Source organism: Cygnus atratus, chromosome 2, assembly GCF_013377495.2.
Source record: "Cygnus atratus isolate AKBS03 ecotype Queensland, Australia chromosome 2, CAtr_DNAZoo_HiC_assembly, whole genome shotgun sequence".
Taxonomy (NCBI): domain Eukaryota; kingdom Metazoa; phylum Chordata; class Aves; order Anseriformes; family Anatidae; genus Cygnus; species Cygnus atratus.
Genome location: NC_066363.1, coordinates 145,909,220 through 145,915,732, shown reverse-complemented (window position 1 = coordinate 145,915,732; position 6,513 = coordinate 145,909,220).

The window sequence follows — 6,513 nt, the reverse complement described above, 5'->3', positions numbered from 1 at the left end:
GATTGCTGCACTTTACACAGATACTGGAGCATTTTTTTTTAAATTGCATTTTATTATAGTTACTCTTCAAATAAATGTCGAAGTGACTTTGAAAGAATTAGCCGTAAGCATTCAGTTTTTACTAGTGAAGAAGCTGCCTTCCTAGCAATTTAGTGAGTAACACAGCTAGTTCTCAGAAACCAATCTTGTGAGAGATTTAGACTTGATTGATACCTTTCCTTTAAGATGTTCCTTGTTGCTTTAACACTGAGGCTGGAATGTCTCCAGCTTGTTTGGCTATAGCATTATACTACACCAGTGAGGGGAAGAAACTGCTGTGAATCTCTGTTACTGCTCAATCATCATCAGCAGCAGGTTTGTTCTGTCTTCAAATCTGAAGTATTTACATCACTGATTACTATCCATGCACTGCTTTCCAAATTGTTCGTCCTTGGTGGGTGAAAGGAAAAGCAGTTAGTAAATCTGAGGAAAGCATTCCTGTAAGCGGATTCAGCTGTGAAATTAATTCTCTCCCTGTGTGTCTGACTACCTTGAAGACATACTGCTCCAACTGCACCTTGAGAGAGCTCTGCTATCACTCTAGCTGGGGTGGAGGGAAGGAAGCCAGACAGGGAATGTTATCTGTAGGGTTAAATAGCCCTCTCTTCCTGGGAAGGATATGTATAGAGGACTTCATAATTGGCAGGACATCTTACGAGGCAAGTTTTAACATCTTTTGTAAGTGCTCACTGGATTGTCTTTTGAGCTAATGTACTCCACCTGCAAATGAAGTCAAACTTCAGAAGGTTATTGTCCACTCCCTGTTGTCATCCCATTGCCACAGATGTGTCTGCGTGGTGGTACCTGAAATGACTTTTGGGGGGGGAGAGGGAGCAGGGGTTTTGGTAAGTCTTTATTTGGAAACCTCTCAAGCGTTCACTCCTTGTGGCGCATAATTCCTCAGGTTCATCTGATGTTCTTGCCTGTGCTTTTCAACAATTCTTTTATTCAACATGGGAAAAAAATGGGTAGGTTATACACTGAATTTCTGTAGTGTATGTTGGAAAACTGAAGGACCAGGAAATTGATTGTCCCATCTCAATGGGAAAAGGATCACAGAATCATCTAGGTTGGAAGAGACCTCCAAGACCACCGAGTCCAACCTCTGACCTAACACTAACAAGTCCTCCACTAAAGCATATCACCAAGCTCTACATCTAAACGTCTCTTAAAGACCTCCAGGGGTGGTGACTCAACCGCTTCCCTGGGCAGCCCATTCCAATGCCTAACAACCCTTTCAGTAAAGTTCTTCCTAATATCCAACCTAAACCTCCCCTGGCGCAACTTGAGCCCATTCCCCCTCATCCTGTCAGCAGACACGTGGGAGAATAGACCAACCCCCACCTCTCTACAGCCTCCTTTAAGGTACCTATAGAGAGCAAAGGATGGTTCTCTCCGTTTCTTACTAAACTCCAAAAGTCTAATGAAGCCACCAGAAAGGCAAGAACAGGAACTAGAAAAAAGGAAAGTTTTCCCTTGCTATTCTCACAGGAGCTGTTTTTACTTTTGTTTCAGTTCAAAACATTTTATGCATAGAGTCCAAAAAAGTCCAAAAACACAGCTAGGAGAAAATATTTGTATTAGCCAAATGCTAAAGTTACTGTGTTATAAGTGAAGTGCCAGAAACTTTCTGGGAGAACACACCCTCCAATTTCATTTGGCCCCAGCTATTTCCCAGCAGCCAGGAAGGATACAAGAAGTAGTTTGGCTGTCATGAGCTAGGTCTCTACATGTTCTTCCCCCCGCCCCATCCCCCCTTTCCTTGCTTGCCCAACTTTTGTTTTCAATAAAAATATTGAACATCATAATGTATCCTGAAACTTAGGCTGAATAATTGAGGACTATGTGGTTGACCTTTAATCATGGATGTTTATAAATGTTGTTTGACATTGATCAAGAATGCATGCAATGAGAAACACTGAATTTGCTCCTGACACTTAACATTCATCTTGAGCAGATGGGGGTTTGAAGCCAGTAGCGTTCTTTATGTAATGGACTCCTCTCTAAATTAAACTATTCTGCTTCCTTCTTGGAATGCTTTCCCCTTCCCTGTCTTGCAATGCCTAGGTACTGCTGGCAATTATTTGTACTAGTTATCTAAGTTTGGGGATGGTGGGAAACGATTCAGGGTAAAACCCACCAAATTTATTTATTTTTTCCAGCTGGATCAATTCCTACATCCTGTTCGCTGGGCAGCCTTACAAAAACTTGTGCCAGCATAACACAAGAAGCACCAGGCAGGAGAATAGAGAAGGGAAGGGATGAGGACTGCTTTTTTTAGATGAGTGTGCCAACTTTACATGTGTGTTATATTAGTTTAAGAAAATTATTCATAATAATGCTGTTTGAATTCAGGAGTCCTCACACTGGCCAAAACTGGTGTATTGGCATGTTTTTCATCAACTTGTGGACAACTATTAATATTCCACATTTTCGAGGCAAAAGTTGAATGTTCTCCTTCAAATCAGATATTTCTATGACAGAGTTCAAGTCTGACCTGTGCCAGAGAATATGTCTGCACTAGCTTCCTATTCATTTCATAAAAGTTAATATATCCAGTCCTCATTAATTCAGAGTAAGCCAGAATTAGAGTCAACGTGCACTTTACAGGCAGGGTGGATTACACATCACAGTGGATTGCTGACTCTGAAACGAAGGGATAGGGATAGCATAAACCATTCCCTTGCTGACCATTTTTACAGAAAAGTTCAGCTAAATCTGTTATTGTACAAATTAAACTGCTTCTCATGTTCCTTGACTAGAGGACTAATCTCCAAAACAAAAGAAATGCTGATGTTTAAGGAATGAGAAACCACAGTCAATGTTGTGAGAGACAAAAAAAATAAATAAATAGAAGTAGCTTAGCATTTGGATACAAAAGCCAAATTCAATGCTTAGTATAGGAATGTTTCTTTGATTGGTCAAATAACCGATGAGAGATCCGGAAAATAAAATAAATACCTGATTTTGAGTTCTGTAATCGTGTGAATGCAAACTTGTAGATAGCCTTGATGAAGCTGAGGGAGGCAGCAATGAGCCAGAAAAGGCACGAGAAGATTTGTTATGGTGGCAGCTACTTAGCAACACAAGCTGCAGGTTTTCTCGATCATTTCTCAAGACTGAAATAAGTGCGGAAGACACCGAGTGCTTCCAGTGCTAAGTTTCATCTTCACATCTGTCAGAAGTGGTTCCAGTTGGTTAATTGTGGCAGTCAGCTCCCTGCGGTGTGAATTGGGGCTGGGATCTCTGTCGCCTTCACCACCGACTCTGGAATTACACGATGGCTATGTACAGAGCTGAAGAGGGAGCCCTGTTATTTAAAAAAAGTTTAAAATCAGACCCAAGAACAGCAGCATACCTGCTGCATGTGAGAGGAATGTCTCGAGAACGCTTAACCCATTCCTGGTTACTCTGTGCTGTAGCGACTGCCATCCCCCTGTCTCGTTTGTGTTGTCGCTTTGGCAGCAGAGATACGATCATCAGAGCTCTGCAGATGTTAGACAGTTCTTAATGATTACCGAGGAGCTTCCTTTGATGAGACGCAGCTGAGCAAGCAGCTCAACCTCTGGTGCATGACTACGGAGGAAGTTTTGGTGCGGCTTGTCCCGGGAGCCAGCAGGCCCCGTCCTGGCTGCCAAGAGCTGTTCCCTTGCGGGGAGATGTAGATTGCTCCCAACACGCAGAGCCCGAGGGAAGGAGGCTGAGCCTACCTCAAATGGGAGCTTTAGATCTGGCTAGATAGGTACGCACGTATCCCTACCCAAAGTTGTTTTGCCATTATGGCTGGCTTTGTTCTTATGACTCAGTCAGCATGGGTTCTGTCATGGAAAGGCCCTTCTGGGTCGGTGTGAGGTGCAGATCATTAACTCCTCAGGAAATACAGCAGGTACCACATCTAGCATACATATAGATGAGCTGTAGGACTCTGAAGCCCTGGGGCTAGTCTGAAAGTGAGAGGACTGCAGCTTTTCATCATGAATTCAGCAGGAGGAAGGCCAGGGCCTGCAGTGTGGCTGCTTCTGCAGCCACACCACCTACCTGAACGTTATTCCCAGGGCCTGGGACAAGGATGTGACAAAGCTCCCCCTCTATTCAAAAGACTCACAGGTGCAAACATGAATGTGTATTGTCTCTGTGTTCTTTCCTCAAAGCCTCCCTCTGTTGCTGTGGTCCCTGAGGCCCAGTTTTTCAGCTGTAACAGTGAGTTTCCTGCTTAATGTTAGGTCCAAGACTTTTTCTCTCAAAGGACCAGGTTTCTGGAACCAAGGCTCCATGTGCTCCCTCCCAAGAAAATCATTCTGCACTGGAAAGCAAAGCACACCTTTACCTCATGAGCAAATAAGGCTTCATCAGTGGAAAACCCCAATCAAAACATATTTACCATACTAGAAGAAAAAAGGAGGCAACTCGTTAGATCCTGGTGATTACATGCTCCTACCTACTACACATGGCACTTCCGTTTTTGTATTAATGTCTGGTTTTAGCTAACAACTAAACAACATTTTTTTAATTTTTATTTTTAACCTAACACTTTTTCCTTATGGCAAGAAGAGTTTGGTTACGAGATGCTTGGACACATGGCAGTGCAGTACGCGTGATTGCCATCTGTGAAGGAAATGGGCACATGGTATCGATGTCTGGCTGGATGAAGGAGACAATACTGTTACAGAAGTATATCACAGCTGTTAGATTCCTGTAGTGCAATGACCGGCTCACACACCATTTCTGAGTACACAGGGAAAAAGCTTGGCCTGGGTCTTCTTCTGACAAAATGGAAGATAGCCTCAAGTTTGGTACTTACCAGTGAGCTGCTAAGAGCTCCCTTACAGCCTTGGACCAGTAGTTTGCCTGGTCCATAAGAACTGACATTTTTCTTCGTAAGCACTATGCAAGGACATGTGGAAATACTCCTCTGTGAACTGCACTTGGCAATTCACCAGGAACACAAAATGCCCACTGGTATTCCTCTCCCATAGAAGCATTTCCCAGCCTGTCCTACTGGAAAGCCAGGTCATGGCTAACCAGGGGGAAGCTCATGTGAAGAACGCCATGAAGGTGATGAAGGTGTGTACCCTGCCATTTCGCTGCTATGTCTCGTCAGCTCAAGCACCTCGCAGCTGCAGAGGGAAGCCAATACTCTCTTCCCCTTCACCTGCCGGAGGCAGAAGTGAGGAATGAGGTGCAAAAAGTGCTGTCTCACCAGGAGCCTCACAGTGAGGCTGGGGTCCTTGCACCCAGATCAGTGGTGCTCAGTCAGGTCTTTGTCACTTGGCTAAGACTTAGAATGAAGCACCAGGACAAGGCCTGTGGAGAAGGGGAAAAAAACCAAACCAAACCAAACCAAAACAAAACAAAACAAAAACTCTTTATGCTTTGTAGTAGGAATGTGAAAACAACACAACTTTCAAGCAGGATGCCAGTCAATTTCATCTGCACATCACACAGATGTCCTCCAGCTATTACAGTGAACAGGTACCAAATCAGCACCAGGTTTTAAATGCAACGAGGTAGCTTAAAATGCTACAGTAAATTTGGTACTGATATTTAAAACAAAAAATAGGGTTTTAAGGTCATTGGACCATCCTGTCACAAAAAAAAAAAAAAAAAAAATTACTATTGTTTGAAAACTTCAGCTTCCAATTAATGCTGTCCAAAATCATTCTGCTCTAAACAGGGTAGAGAAATCCAATTTAACCAAAAAGTACAGGTAGCAATGAGGCGTTAAGTTTATGAAGTTTGCTTGCATAACTAATCGGCTCATAATTTGACAAGTCACCAGTACAATACATAGTCGGCATGTTGAAAATGTCCTCCTATAAGGAGCTTCTAGGTCTCAGTTAAATGTAGCAGAAGTAGCTAGTATTTAAACGAACCCCTTGCAAACTACAATTCCTATGGTGTTTTTTTGTTTTTTTTTGTTTGTTTGTTTGTTTTGTTTTGTTTTGTTTTTTCCCAATCAGCTAAATTAGATGGTTTTTTTTCAGGCTTATGGTTTCGAAGCACGATATAGTCTGGCAGGTATGAGTGCTTGATGAAAGCCAAGCAATGGTGGGCAAAAGGCCAAGAAATGAAGATTTAAAGGAGTTAATTTCCTGCTGACTGAAGGTTGTGTATGAGGTCACGTATTTATCTTCCATCACAACTCTGTATTTCCTCCTGGAAGGAGAAGGGAACTTGTCTTCATGGCATTTCTGTGCTGCTGTTTTAATTTCAGAGGACCCCAGTGTAAAAGAAGAACCAAGAGTCTAAGTGATCCATGGAAGGATCTTAACTTCTTGAAATATTTAAGGTAGTATGAAACAGAGACTGTCCATAGAAAAAAGTGATCAGCTACCTGCTGTCAGCCCAAATATCAGCCCCCATTGCCAGACAATGGTTAGACACCTAACCTATTCCTTCTGTGCCTGGATTGGTCTCACAGGTCAGAAACCTTCCTCAGAAATCGTCTTTCTCAGAAATCACATTCCTAAATAT